This window comes from Dendrobates tinctorius, unplaced genomic scaffold (genome assembly GCF_039654945.1).
Source record: "Dendrobates tinctorius isolate UK_male_01 unplaced genomic scaffold, ASM3965494v1 ptg000293l, whole genome shotgun sequence".
Classification (NCBI taxonomy): Eukaryota; Metazoa; Chordata; class Amphibia; order Anura; family Dendrobatidae; genus Dendrobates; species Dendrobates tinctorius.
The window spans coordinates 25,332,240-25,348,155 of NW_027361960.1; positions in this window are offsets into that span (position 1 = coordinate 25,332,240).

Here is a 15,916-nt window from a genome sequence, read left to right on the forward strand (position 1 = left end):
TGCCCAGGTCTGAGGACCCAATCGCAGTAGGGACATGATCATTCCCACCCGCTGGAACTCCTCCTCTGATACCCGGGGCACAGGGTAAAAAATAACTTACAGCTCTCCCTGAATACCCTAAACTGGTCTTTCTCTCCCCAAAAATTATCAGGGAGGGATATGACGGGTTCAGAGAGACCAACTGTACATCAGAAGGTATGGACATCACAACCACTGACGGCAGTGGGGAGCTATGGGAGGTCTTCATCAAGTTATTTATCTGACCCTGCAACTGATATTACGATGACACCAGACTCTGGCAATCCTTTGCCAGATCCTGAGTCATCTGCATCAAATTCGCCACCTGGTCACAAAGCGTGTGAACAGGATCCATACTGGCGAAAAAGAAAAATGTAGCGGCAAGACATAATGTGACACTAGTCACTTCTCATGGCCAAGCTGTAAGTCAGAGTGGTCAAGGAGTCTAAGGTCAGAAGCCAGGAGGGTACGTCATAAACAGAAGGAAGAGATAAAAGCGTAGTCAGGTAATTTTCCGAGGTCAGAGTACCGGGAGGGTAACTGTTCAGAGCTGAAGGAGTTAAACAGGTGAATTGTCAGAACGAAGTCCAAGGTCAGGCAACAGATCAAGCATTCAGAACTCAAGGTGCAGGAAATCAAAAAGCATAAACCTCACAAGATGAATGTATGTCTGGCAGTGATCTGGGAAAAGCTGCTCAGTTAAGTAGGCATTGCAATTGCCCGGGACAGTGAACACTTGGAGACAGCAGATGCCTCCCAGTCACAGATTGTCCAGTCGAGCTGTCAATTAACACACAGACAGCTCAGCACGCCCCTGAACCAGACTGGATAGCCATGCTGTCAATCAAAGTACTGGCAGCTTCAGCACAACCCTGTACCAGATTGGATGGCCGAGCTGTCAGTAACTGCATTCCAGACACCCAGAGAGGTGGAACCGTGACAATATATTTGTTAATATGTTTTTTTGCAGTAACCTTACTGACATCACCACTCGCAGGCTGGCGCATATAGGTTGGAAAGCTTCCTGGATATTGGCCCCTTCCCAGAATAATAACACCAGCCCCCAGCTGTGTGCTTTCCCTCAGCTGGTTATTTAAAATAAGGGGAGCCCCACTCCATTTTTTTCTTTTAGTTCTTTATTAGCAAAATACATGTATTTAAATACATACATATACAGTATTTATCTGTCTACTCTATTTATCTCTGTATATACGATTGTTTCATTAGTTAGAAAACTAGATTAAAATGACAGAGAATTACCGTATGTAAAAGCTGATGTTAAAAATGCATTGCATAGAGATTTCATACACATGTCATATGGATGTCATATGACTACTAGGTGGGGAAAAAAATGTGCACTTGCATATCACTCGCATGATATACATATGCTAGGCGAGAAGAAAAAGCGTATGACACTCTCCAACTTTTCTGGCTGAGAGCCTCAACTACCTTATGTACACAGATGTAAGCGAATCCTTAATGTCAGGGCTGAAATTCAGCCCCAAGATGGACATGAGCCTACCCCAATCTATAGCCACTTCATCATTTCACATTCCTCAAAAAGATATCAACTGCTTCCCAGATTTAAGGCATCTGTTCAACTTATGTGGACATAGTGTACCCTATGCAGAGTAAAGTTTTAGGAGACCACCTAAGCCAGGCTCTATATACAGGTGCATCTCACAAAATTAGAATATCATCAAAAAGTTAGTTTATTTCAGTTCTTCAATACAAAAATTGAAACTCATATTGTATAGAGTCATTACAAACAGAGTGATCTATGTCAAGTGTTTATTTGTTAATTTTGATGATTATGGCTTACAGCCAATGAAAACCAAAGAGTAAGTATCTCAGTAAATTAGAATAATTAACAAAAAACACCTGCAAGGGCTTCCTAAGTGTTTATAAAGGTCCCTTAGTCTGTTTCACTAGGCTCCACAATCATTGGGAAGACTGCTGACTTGACAGATGTCCAGAAGGAAGCCATTGACACACTCCACAAGGAAAGTAAATTTTGCATTTCATTTGGAAATGAAGGTCCCAGAGTCTGGAGGAAGCATGCAGAGGTACACAATTCAAACTGATTGAGGTCTATTGTGAAGTTTCCACAATCAGTGATGGTTTGGGGAGCCATGTCATCTGCTGGTGTAGGTCCACTGTGTTTTATCAAGACCAAAGTCAGCGCAGCCGTCTACCAGAAAATTTTAGAGCACTTCATGCTTCCCTCTGCCAACAAGCTTTTTGGAGATTGAAATTTAATTCTCCAGCAGGACTTGGTACTTGTCGTCACTGCCAAAAGTACCAATACCTGATTTAAAAACAACAGTATCACTGTGCTTGATTGGCCAGCAAACTCGCCTGACCTTAACCCCATAGAGAATCTATGGGGTATTGTCAAGAGGAACATGAAACACCAGCCCAACAATGCAGAAGAGCTGAAGGCTGCTAACAAAGCAACCTGGGTTTCCATAACACCTCAGCAGTGCCACAGGCTGATTGCCTCCATGCCACACCGCATTGATGCAGTAATTGATGCAAAAGGAGACCTGACCAAGTATTAAATGCATTTACTAAACATACATTTCAGTAGGCCAACATTTCACATTTTAAAATAATTTTTCAAGGTGGAGTTATAAAGTATTCTAATTTACTGAGATAATGACTTTTGGGTTTTCATTGGCTGTAAGTCATAATCATCAACATTAACAGAAATAAACACATGAAATAGATTACTCTGCTTGTAATGACTCTATATAAGATAATAATACTTTTCGTATTGAAGAACTGCAATATATTAACGTTTTGATGATATTCTAATTTTGTGAGATGCACCTGTAAGTGTTTATATTTAGGGTAGGGTTGGGATTAGGGTTAGATTTGCTGTTAGGGTTATGGTTAGGGTTGGGAATAGGGTTAGGGGTGTGTTGGGGTTAGGATTGGAGTTAGAATTAGGGGGTTTCCACTGTTTAGGTACATCAGGGGGTCTCCAAATGCGACATGGCACCACCATTGATTCCAGCCAATTTTGCGTTCAAAAAGTCAAACGGTGCTCCCTTCTAAGCCCTGCCATATTCACCCAAACAGTGGCTTTTCCCCACATATGGGGTATCGGCGTACTCAGGAGAACTTGCACAATACATTTTGTGGTCCATTGTCTCCTGATACCCTTGTGAAAATAAAATAAAATTGGTTCCAAAGTAAATTTTTTTGTGAAAAAAACTAAAATGTTAATTTATTCCTTCCACATTGATTTAGCTCTCGTGAAGCACGTGAAGGGTTAATAAACTTCTTGAATGTGTTTTTTTCACCTTGAGGGGTGAAGTTTTTAGAATGGTGTCACTTTTGGGTATTTTCTGTCATGTACACCCCTCAAAATGACTACAAATGTGAGGTGGTCCCTAAAGAAATGGTTTTGTAAATTTTGTTGTAAAAATGAGAAATCGCTGATATAAAACAGATATGTGAGAAGTATTTTGTGTGACATGACTCCGATTTAAGGGTATAAAAATTAAATGTTTGAAAATTGCAAAATTTTAAAAATTTTCGCCATATTTCCTTTTTTCATAAATAAACGCAAGTCATGTGCCGGAATTCATAGGAGGTTTACAATAACAGGCACAGGCATCTGCAGGCCCCCGGCTGTCATGACATCTCATCGGTGCCTCACGATCACGTGACAGGGATGCTGATGGGCGTGTCTTGTAACTCGCTTCTACCCGGCGCATGTTAAATACCACTTTCAGAGATTGACAGAAGGATTTAACTTGTTAAAAGCCACGAATAGATCTAGGATCCACTCTCGACAGTTAGAGGCACATGATAGCTAATCAGATCAGCTGTCATGTTCAGGAAAAGATGCAGGTTTACCTGGGGTATGTAGGATATATGTCCCCTTGCCCGGTTCCTTTAGTACATGGTTATGGCTGAAAAAATGGGTTTGTAACATTGACAGCAACAGAACAGAGCGCCCCAGAGGGCCCATGGCCATCTAAACTGTTGATTTGAACATTCCATGGCCGCGTAAATCATCCACCTGAACTACCTATAGCTGCCTATACTTCATGACCAATGCAGGTATTTTAGAAGCAAACTGCTAAAGGCCAAACTCCTTCTCATCTGATGTCGGGGGGTCACGTGATGTTTCCAGTGGAGTTTCCTTCCAGAAAGTGTTTGTTTTCTCTCCTGATTGCCTGCCATGGTTTTATGCTAAGGCTGAGAACTCACCCAGGCTGGAGCATCACAGTCCATGTAAATATCTGTAAATAGATTGTATTTCCACTGGCTGATTATCGCCAAGATTCTAATGTTTACGACTCCTCAATGACGATAATGAGAGTGGATTAACTGACTGAAAACTAAATAACCCAAAGCTGCTTTGTTATTAATACTTCCTGGTACCTACAGATTTTCTGCACCTGATGCAAGTCTGAGAAAAATCTGCAGATAAAACTCAAGAGAACTTGTATTTTTAAGCGATTGTGATTAATTAATCTGAATTATTAAAAATTAACTTTTGATTGTTATAATTAAAATATTTACATGGCGTCAAACATATAAAACCCTAGGGACAATTATGTGTGCAAACCAAGCAAATTGAGAGCAGCACCTGAAGTTCGATAAAGTACTGTGTCCCACTAGGCAAAACCCAGTCCAAATATGGTGGCCCATAGTACAATAACCTATATCTGAATCAGGTTTTAACCCCTTCCTGACATCCGACGTACTATCCCGTCCATGGGACCCGGGCCCCTATGCCCATGGACGGGATGGTACGTCTACCGCGATCAGCGGTGCCCACGTGGTGAGCGCCGCTGATCGCGGCCGGGTGTCAGCTGATTATCACAGCTGACACCCGGCACAATGTGTCAGGGGCGGTCACGGACCGCCCCCGACACGTTAACCCCTTGCACACCGCGATCAAACACGATCGCGGTGTACCGGGAGTTAAAAGGAAGCATCGGCAGGGAGGGGGCTCCCTCCGTGCTTCCCTGAGCCCCCCACGGCAGCGCAATGTGCAGCGCTGCTGCAGGGGGCTCCTTTCCTCCAGGCCCCCGAATCCAAGATGGCGACGGGGGCCTGCAGGAAGCTGGCTTCCTCAGTGCCTGCAAAGCGCAGGCAAGAGGAAGTCTTCTTCAATGCCTGTGACAGATTGCTGATCTGTCACAGTGATCTGTGATGTGACAGATCAGCGATCTGTCACAGGACAGTGATGTCCCACCTGGGACTATATAATAAAGTAAAAAAAAATAAAAAAAAGTGTAAAAATAATTTTAAAAAAATCGCCAAATAAATTAGTAAAAAAAAAAAAAAAAGATTCCCCAATAAATTCATTTTTTGAAAATAAAAAAAACCCAAAACAATAAAAGTACACATATTAGGTATCGCCGCGTCCGTAACGACCCGCCCTATAAAACTGTCCCATTAGTTAACCCCTTTAGCAAACCCCTTATAAAATAAAAATAAAAAACGAAGCAAAAAATAATGATTTATTATCATACTGCCAAACAAAAAGTGTAATAACGCGCGATCAAAAAGACGCATATAAATATCCATGGTACCGCTGAAAACGTCATCTTGTCCCGCAAAAAACGAGCTGCCACACAGCATCATCAGCGAAAAAATAAAAAAGTTATAGCTCGCAGAATAAAGCGATGCAAAAATAATTATTTTTTATATAAAATAGTTTTCATTGCATAAAACCGACAAAACATAAAAAATGACCTAAATGAGGTATCACTGTAACCGTACTGACCCGAAGAATAAAACCGCTTTATCAATTTTACCGCACACGGAACGGTGTAAACGCACTCCCCCAAAAGAAATTCATGAAACGCTGGTTTTTGTTCATTCTGCGTCCCAAAAATCGGAATAAAAAGCGATCAAAAAATGTCACGTGCCCGAAAATGGTACCAATAAAAACGTCAACTCGTCCCGCAAAAAATAAGACCTCACATGACTCGGTGGGTCAAAATACGGAAAAATTATAGCTCTCAATATGTGGTGATGCAAAAACTATTTTTACAATAAAAAGCGTCTTTTAGCGTGCGACAGCTGCCAAACATAAAAACCGCCATAAATAGTAAATCAAACCCCCCGTTATCACCCCCTTAGTTAGGGAAAAATAATAAAATTAAAAAAATGTATTTATTTCCATTTTTCCATTAGGGTTAGGGCTAGGGTTAGGGCTAGGGTTAGGGCTGAGATTAGGGTTAGGGGTGTGTTGGGGTTCGGGTTGGAGTTAGAATTGGGGGTTTCCACTGTTTGGGCACATCAGGGGCTCTCCAAATGCAACATTGCGTCTGATCTCAATTCCAGCCAATTCTGAGTTGAAAAAGTCATATGATGCTCCTTCCCTTCCAAGCTCTGCCATGCACCCAAACAGCGTTTTACCCCCACATGTAGGGTATCAGCCTACTCAGGACGAATTGCAAAACAATTTTTGGGGTCCAATTTCTCCTGTAACCCTGAGGAAAATAAAAAATTGGGGGCAAAAATATCATTTTTGTGGAAAAAAATGATTTTTTTATTTTCACGTCCGAGCGTTATAAACTTCTGTGAAGCACTTGGGGGTTCAAAGTGCTCACCACACATCTAGATAAGTTCCGTGGGGGGGTCTATTGTCCAAAATGGGGTCACTTGTGGGGAGTTTCAATAGTTTAGGTACATCAGGGGCTCTCCAAACGCACATGACACCCGCAGACCATTCCATCAAAGTCTGCATTCCAAAACGTCACTACTTCCCTTCCGAGCCCCGACGTGTGTCCATACAGTAGTTTTCTCCCACATATGGGGTGTCAGTGTACTCATGACAAATTGGACAACAACTTTTGGGGTCCAATTTCTCCTGTTACCCTTGGGAAAATGAAAAAATTGGGGACTAATTGATCATGTTTGTGGAAAAAATACGATTTTTTTATTTTCATGCCCGGGCATTATAAACTTCTGTGAAGCCCTTGGGGGTTCGAAGTGCTCACCTCACATCTAGATAAGTTCCTTAGGGGGTCTAGTTTTCAAAATGGGGTCATTTGTGGGGGGTTTCCACTGTTTAGGTACATTAGGGGCTCTCCAAAGGCAACATGACACCCGCAGACCATTCCATCAATGTCTGCATTCCAAAACGTCACTACTTCCCTTCCGAGCCCTGACGTGTGTCCATACAGTAGTTTTCTCCCACATATGGGGTGTCAGTTTACTCAGGACAAATTGGACAACAACTTTTGGGGTTCAATTTCTCCTGTTACCCTTGGGAAAATAAAATAATTGGGGAATAATTGATCATGTTTGTGGAAAAAATACGATTTTTTTATTTTCATGCCCTAGCATTATAAACTTCTGTGAAGCCCTTGGGGGTTCAAAGTGCTCACCTCACATCTAGATAAGTTCGTTAGGGGGTCTAGTTTTCAAAATGGGGTCATTTGTGGGGGGTTTCCACTGTTTAGGAACATTAGGGGCTCTCCAAAGGCAACATGACACCCGCAGACCATTCCATCAATGTCTGCATTCCAAAACGTCACTACTTCCCTTCCGATCCCCGACGTGTGCCCATACAGTAGTTTTCTCCCACATATGGGGTATCAGCATACTCAGGACAAATTGGACAACAACTTTTGGGGTCCAATTTCTCCTGTTACCCTTGGGAAAATAAAAAATATGGCGACTAAAAGATCATGTTTGTGGAAAAAATACAAATTTTTTATTTTCACGCCCGGGCGTTATAAATTTCTGTGAAGCACTGGGGGGTTCAAAGTGCTCTCCACACATCTAGATAAGTTCCTTGGGGGGTCTAGTTTACAAAATGGCATCATTTGTGGGGGGTTTCCACTGTTTAGGTACATCAGGGGCTTTCCAAACGCGACATGGTGTCCGATCTCAATTCCAGCCAAAAACGTCAAATGGCGCTGCCACCCTTCCGAGCTCTGCCATGCGCCCAAATAGTGGTTTACCCCCACATGTGGGGTATCAGCGTACTCAGGACAAATTGCACAATAACTTTTAGGGTGCTGTTACCCTTGGAAAAATAAGAATTGAGGGTGAAAAGATCATTTTTGTGGAAAAAATATGATTTTTTAATGGTACAGCTTTATGTTATAAACTTCTGTGAAGCCCTTGTGGGTTCAAAGTTCTCACCACACATCTAGATAAGTTCCTTAGGGGGTCTAGTTTCCAAAATGGTGTCATTTGTGGGGGGTTTCCACTGTTTATGTACATCAGGGGTTTTCCAATCGCGACATGGTGTCCGATCTCAATTCCAGCCAAAAACGTCAAATGGCGCTGCTTCCCTTCCGAGCTCTGCCATGCGCCCAAATAGTGGTTTACCCCCACATGTGGGGTATCAGCATACTCAGGACAAATTGCACAATAACTTTTAGGGTCCTGTTACCCTTGGGAAAATAAAAATTGCGGTGAAAAGATCATTTTCGTGGAAAAAATATGATTTTTTAATTGTACCGCTGTACGTTATAAACTTCTGTAAAGCCCTTGTGGGTTCAAAGTTCTCATCACATATCTAGATAAGTTCCTTGGGGGGTCTAGTTTCCAAAATGGGGTCAGTGGTTTCCACTGTTTAGGTACATCAGGGACTCTCCAAACGTGACATGGCGTCCGATCTGAATTCCAGCCAATTTTGCATTGAAAAAGTCAAACGGCGCTCCTTCCATTCTGAGCTCTGCCATGCGCCGAAACAGTCATTCCCCCCCACAAATCAGGTATCAGCGTACTCAGGACAAATTGCACAATAACTTTTGCGGTCCAATTTATCCTGTTACCCTTGGTAAAATAAAAAAAATTGAACCTGAAGTATTTTTTTTGGGAAAAAAAGTTAGATGTTCATTTTTTTTTTAAATATTCAAAAAAATTCCTGTGATGCACCTAAAGGGTTAATAAACTTCTTGAATGTGGTTTTGAGCACCTTAAGGGGGGCAGTTTTTAGAATGGTGTCACTTTTGGGTATTTTCTATCTTATAGACCCCTCAAAGTGGCTTCAAATGTGATGTGGTCCTAAAAATAAAATGGTGTTGTAAAAATGAGAAATCGCTGGTCAACTTTTAACCCTTATAACTTCCTAACAAAAAAAAATTTTGGTTACAAAATTGTGCTGATGTAAAGTAAACATGTGGGAAATGTTAGTTATCAAGTTTTTTGTGTGCCATATCTCTGTGATTTCAGGGCATAAAAATTCAAAGTTGGAAAATTGCGAAATTTTGAAAATTTTGCCAAATTTCCGTTTTTTTCACAAATAAACGCAAGTTATTTGAATGAAATTTTACCACTAACATGAAGTACAATATGTCACGAGAAAACAATGTCAGAATCACCGGGATCCATGGAAGCGTTCCAGAGTTATGACCTCATAAAGGTACAGTGGTCAGAATTGTAAAAATTGGCCCGGTCATGAATGTGCAAACCACCCTTGGGGGTGAAGGGGTTAATTAATCTGCCAACATAACATAATTAAGTATGCAAAGAGTAAAAAGTAGGGAAAAGCACACAACCTTTAGTTACCTGGTGCGTTCAAATAAATCAAGCAAGAATGATCTCACCACATAGAGTCAAAACTGGCTGCTGCCCTCTTATTCCTAGTAGTATGGAAGGTCCATTTTAGGTGCTCATTCTATCCATATCAAGGTATATTTCTCCCGACGTGTTTCTTCATAGGCCGGAGTCACACTACCGTTGAATACGGGTGAGTGCTGTGTGCGAAAACATCGACCAGTGTTAATCTAAGGGGCAGCTCACATCACAGTTTTTATTTCTTGGGCGTAATTCGATGTGCGTGTAAAATCGCAACATGCTGCGACTGTACACGTATATCGTCCAAGACTCACCTATGCAAGCCTATGGGTGTGAGAAAAAAATCGGACACCACACGCACCATCTATCTGGCTCGCAACAAATACGCACACATTTTCCTCACTTCAGCCCATTGATTCCTTTAATTCAATGGGGAAAATCAGTGAGAAATGTAAACCCACACGGATGTCATACAGATGCCACATGGATACATGGGTGGGAGAAATCGCATTGCAAATGCATTACACACGTATGACCATACGGAGAACACTTGGGTGACTCTTGGCAGGGAGACTCGGATCAATTTTTCATACGTTTACTGTGACTCCGGTTTTAATAGATTCCTCAGGAGAGACTATTGGACTGGTATCCTACATGGAGGGTATCCATCCTATCCTTAGCTTGTTGCACACATGCTTTCAGCATGTACGCTTTTTTACATAATTTTTGAGTATTGCACCGAGTATCTAAAGGTTTTGTGCTGCTCGCTACTTTTTTTCTTTGCATACTTAATTATGTTATGTTGGTAGATTATTTAGGACCTGATTCAGAGATAGGTTATTGTACTATGGGCCACCATATTTGGACTAGGTTTTGCCTAGTGGGGCATAGTACATTTATCAAGCTTCAGGCGCTGCTATCAATTAGCTTTTTGCTTTTTAGCACACATAATTGTCCCTAGGGTTTTATATGTTTGTCGTTACGTAAATATATCAATTTTAACAATTAAAAGTTAATTTTTAATAATTCACATTAATCACATTGGCTTAAAAATACAAATTTACCAGTAAGCCTTCACAGCTATACCCAACTGCTTTTTAGTCATAACTCAGAGAACCCATAAGAGAAAATGACATTCTGCGGAGTAGAAACACGCACCGCAGGTTAGTTTATGCTGAGAAAAAAAAATCGCAGTGGGCAGGCGATTTCTATAAATTCCATCCACTTTTGCTGGAACTGTAAGGCGTGTTTGACGCTGCAAAAATATGCAATGTCCAAACATCCCCAAAAACTCATGTCAGCCACACAACCTAAACGGAGATGGTCAGTAATCTGGCTTCAGAATAGGAGGAGTGAACACAGTGAATAATATTACATGAAGCAGTTTAACACTTGTAAACTAATAATTACTTGATATTTTTCCAATGTAATCACTTGATTACCATCATTTACATGTCGTGGGATCCAATCATATAATTCATCACCTAAACAAATATCACCCAAAGCAGGAGTGGAACTTACTATGATTGAAATGTTGACACCTGTTCTCTGTTTTGGAGACACTCCTGGTTTTGCCATGCAAATACTGATGAAATACTGATGCAAAAATACTGACGTGAAGAAGACCATAATAGAACAGCGTCTAGGCCAGGGGTCTCAAACTCGGCTGGGTATATTGTCCGCATATAGAAAAAATTTGAATTTGAGGCGCTGCATTCTTTGAAGGACAAAGTGACATTTTTAGTGATACGATTTTTTTATATGCACCTTTTGAACATTTTGCCGTGTTTTTTTAATTTTTTGGGGGCCGTAATGGGTGTGATGATAACTAATGTGCACTCGTATTGTAGTTATGTCCCCATATTATAGTTATGTCACCATCCAGGTCTCCATATTGTAGATATATCTCCATCCAGGTCCCCACAATTGTAGTAATATCCCCATCCAGATCCTCATATTGTAGTTATGTCCCTATATTGTAATTTTGTCTCCATCTAGATCCTCAAATTATATATATATGTATCCATCCAGGGCCACCTATTGCAGTTATGTCGCCATCCAGGTTTTCATGTTGTAGTCATGCCCCATATTCATGTATTCATATCCAGGTCCTCATATTGTAGTTATGTTCCCATCTAGGTCCTCAAATTATAGTTTTGTGGCAACCCAGGAGTACGGTTGTTACAGTGGCCTTACCTCCCTCCAAGGGGGAATAAAGTCATGCCTGGAAGGAAGGCAGGGATCTCTTTGTCAGGTAATTACAGCGTACAACACAATTCCTGCTCCAGGTCAGCAGAGGGAGCTCTAACCCGACTTCAGGGGAACTGCTCTCTCTGGTCAGGAGGAGGGAGTTAGTAGTTAGAGCTCGAGCAGGGAAGCGAGAGGACGTGTGGAAGAGAAGCTGGGGACAGGAGCAAAGCAGAGCTCATCCCCAGACTTGAGAGCGAGATACCAGACGCCGGAGTCCGAGGCTGTGTGGGTGCTAAAGACCCCACAGAAGAATCCGGAGGACAGGAGGTTGCAGATCCCCTGTTCGCAACAGAGACTCGACGACACAGCAGCATGTGTGAGCCAGAGACGCCATTGGGAGCGGTTCATGAAGGAGGCTACAGCTGCCTGTCATGCGAGTGGAGTTCTACATAAGTAAGGCTAGTTTCACACTTGCTTTTTTTTGCAGCGCGTTTTTCCCGCAAAAAAACGCATTGAAAAAACGCATACAAAAGCATACAACTGCTGCGTTTTTTTCAAGCATTTTTATGAGCATGCATGAAAAAAACGCAGCGTTTTTATGCGTTTGTATGCGTTTTTAGTGCGTTTTTACCGCGTTTGCGGTTTTTTCCAACATTAGTTGGCCCCTCACACTAACCCAAACCATGACTTTACTAACCCTAACCCTGACCCTAACCCTAACCCTAACCCTGACCCTAACCCTAACCCTGACCCTAACCCTTAACCAAACCATACTTAACCCTAACCCAAACCCTAAACCCTAACTAACCCTAACCCTAACCCTGACCCTAACCCTAACTCTAACCCTAACCCTGACCCTAACCCTTAACCAAACCATACTTAACCCTAACACTGACCCTAACCCTAACCCTGACCCTAACCCTTAACCAAACCATACTTAACCCTAACCCTGACCCTAACCCTAACCCTTAACCAAACCATACTTAACCCTAACCCTGACCCTAACCCTGACCCTAACCCTAACCCTAACCCTGACCCTAACCCTTAACCAAACCATACTTAACCCTAACCCTAACCCTGACCCTAACCCTTAACCAAACCATACTTAACCCTAACCCTGACCCTAACCCCAACCCTAACCCTGACCCTGACCCTTAACCAAACCATACTTAACCCTAACCCTGACCCTAACCCCAACCCTAACCCTGACCCTGACCCTAACCCTAACCCTAAACCCCTAAATTCCATGGTTAAAAAAAAAAAACGCATGTGCAAAAAAACGCATACATGAGCATGCCAGTGCGCATGTATGCGCATCCATAGGCTATAATGGCCATTTTTAGCGCAAAACGTGCGCATATGTGCGCATGCGCTTTTTTGCAGGGCCAAAAAATGCAACATGCTGCGTCTGGAAAATCCAAACGCACACCCCAAAAAAACGCAGCGCATGAAAATCGCATACATGCGCTTACCAGCGCGCAGGTATGGGCACCCATGTTAAATATAGGGGAAAAAACGCATGCGCAGGTATGCGTTTTTTTCCAGCGCTAAAAAACGCAAATGTGAAACCAGCCTAACAGATAGAAAGAGGAACTTGAGTGGAGTTCACAACAGCAAGTACCTCAGAGAACAGTGCTAGAGAAGAGACCTCACAACTCACCTGTATAGAGAGATTCCCCAAATTGTTTCCAAGCTGATCGACTCCTGTACCAACTGTAACTTGAGCTCTGGACTGAACCTACAAACCACAGTAAAATGTCATGGAAACTGCACTCTGCTGTGTCCTTTGAATTCCTTCTGCAACACCTTCTCAGCTCTGCTACAACTCTTGCTAAATACTATACACCATCTTCCTTAACATCTTTCCTCTGCCCAGAGACAAAGCTCCTCCTGTGGGGAGCTATACCAACTCTGTTGCATCACACCATCAGTCCCAGAGGATCTGCACTGCAGCGCTGGTCCCCTCTGATCAGATACCACAGGTGGTGTCACGAGCATTCATTACATAAACTCTTTATTTTTATCCCTTGTAAATATATCCCTTTTTCTGGAAGCCCACCATGGACTGGGTCACCGCCGCTGTGACACTGCCCCTTTAAGAAGCGGCCCGGTAACGAGTACCCCACGGCCCTGGCGGGCACTCCAGTTATGTCCCCATATTGTAGTTATTTTCCCATCCAGGTCCCCATATTGTAGTTACGTCCCATATTGTAATTATGGCCCCATTCAGGTCCCCATATTGTAGATATGTCCTCATCCAAATTCCCTGGGACTTAAACCCCTTTGTTTTAACGTAGTAATGTGAATCACTGATCCTTGTACTTTAATTCTGTTGACCCCAGACTTATTTTATCTGAGTCCTTCATTCAAAAGTCCCTTGTCTTTTTGTGACTTCCACCTTTACTAATTTATTTATTGTGTTATGCAGGAATTGAGGGTAAACTGATTAAATTTTCTGATGACACAAAGCAGGGAGGGATCGTTACAGAAACGATATGGATGATCCTCAACCGTATAGGCGCCACCGCTTGGGATGTGTCAACCGCCGTGATGCCACGGAAGTGATCATGACAGACGGCTCGAAGCGGAGATCTTTGCCCCAGCACTATTGGTGCTCGGCATCCGTAGAGGCGTCAACCATGTGGCTGGTTCACCCCCCGTGATGAGGTATGCGGATTTCCGGCAAGTTATTTCCGATCACCTCCGCTGGCGTCTTTCACGTGTGGCTGACTCACACCCCGAGGTGCGCACGGGTTACCGGACTGTTATGCTGGACACTTCAAAATGGAGCGGTGAGTAGAAGACATTCGTCCACCACATATAGACATATGACATACGTGCAGGGAAGGTGACCGGTTCTATTGCTTGTATCCCCGCAGTCACCCCCGGACTCCACTTACATGTCCCGTATGCCACAGAGCAACGAAATACCTTTCCACACATCTTAGGAGGACATGTCTGAGGACCCAGAGTGATTCTGATATAAAAGCTGCCCTTGCATCAGCCAAGTTTCAGCTCAAATGCATTGCCGAAAGAGGTACAACTATCCGCTTCAATGACCTCAAGCCTCTCCAGTCCTTGGAGGAGACTGTATCCTTCTTAGAAGGTCGCGGATTTTTAATAGCCAACAAGCCTAGGTTTGAGCATCAAATCCCGCCACTGATCTCTGAAGAGCCCGCTCAGGTACCACCAGCCATTTTGGAGCTCTGCCCAGGCACTATGCCCCTGACGGAGCTAGATTCGGATGAGATCGATATCCCTTTGCTTTTACGGCCTGCAGAAAGCCCCCTGCCCCTGGCAGAGCTAGCTTCAGATGAGATCGATATACCTTTGCTTTTACGGCCTGCAGACAGCCCCCTGCCCCTGGCAGAGCCAGATGCATCGGATGAGGCTTCACTTTTACAGCCTGTGGAAAGTTTTCAAGAAAGCCCTCGCTCAGAGACTGCCCACACAGGGGCCTGTTCTGACCCCATGGAAGATGAGGAGGTCACTGACGGTAGCGATTTAAGAATTCAGAAAAGGCAGTGGAAGGACAAAAATCGCACCGCTACAAAGATGGCCGGCTTGTATAAGCGACACTCAATGAACGACGCTATGTTCAAAGGTTTCCGCTCATACCTAACCATTACACACGGGGTGCCAAACTGCCAACAGGAGGTCTCAAATGTTTCCAGGTTCCTCTTCTTTGTGAACCCGAGAAGAGTAACCCTGGAGTACCTACTGAAGCCAAATAAAATCAATGAATTTTTTGAAAAACTCGGAAACCTCCAGCTATCGAAACAGACCTCCCTCAGAATGCTGAAGCATATACGGAGATTCACTGTCTATCAGATGAGGGCCACGGGACTGAGAATAGAAAAGCCAGAACTCTACAAGGCCTGTGAGGTATTCATGAATCACACTGAGGACCTACAGAAGACATTGTACAAGGGCGCCTGCAAGGAGTCTGTTAGTAAGCGGTACACACCCTTCAAAGTATCGCATATGCGGCTTGATTTTTGCCATGTATGTTCAATAATTCCTCTTATTTTTCCCCAGGTACGATCTACTGAGGAAGCCGCTAAAATCGCCCGTGGACTGCCAGATTATTCTGGAGGAGGCAAGGCCAACTTTTCTAGCCAGCATAGCCTCTGTGGAAGAGGGCGGATCAAATGAAGAACGCCGGGAAATTGCACTCTACCTCCAGGCCCTGCTGGTT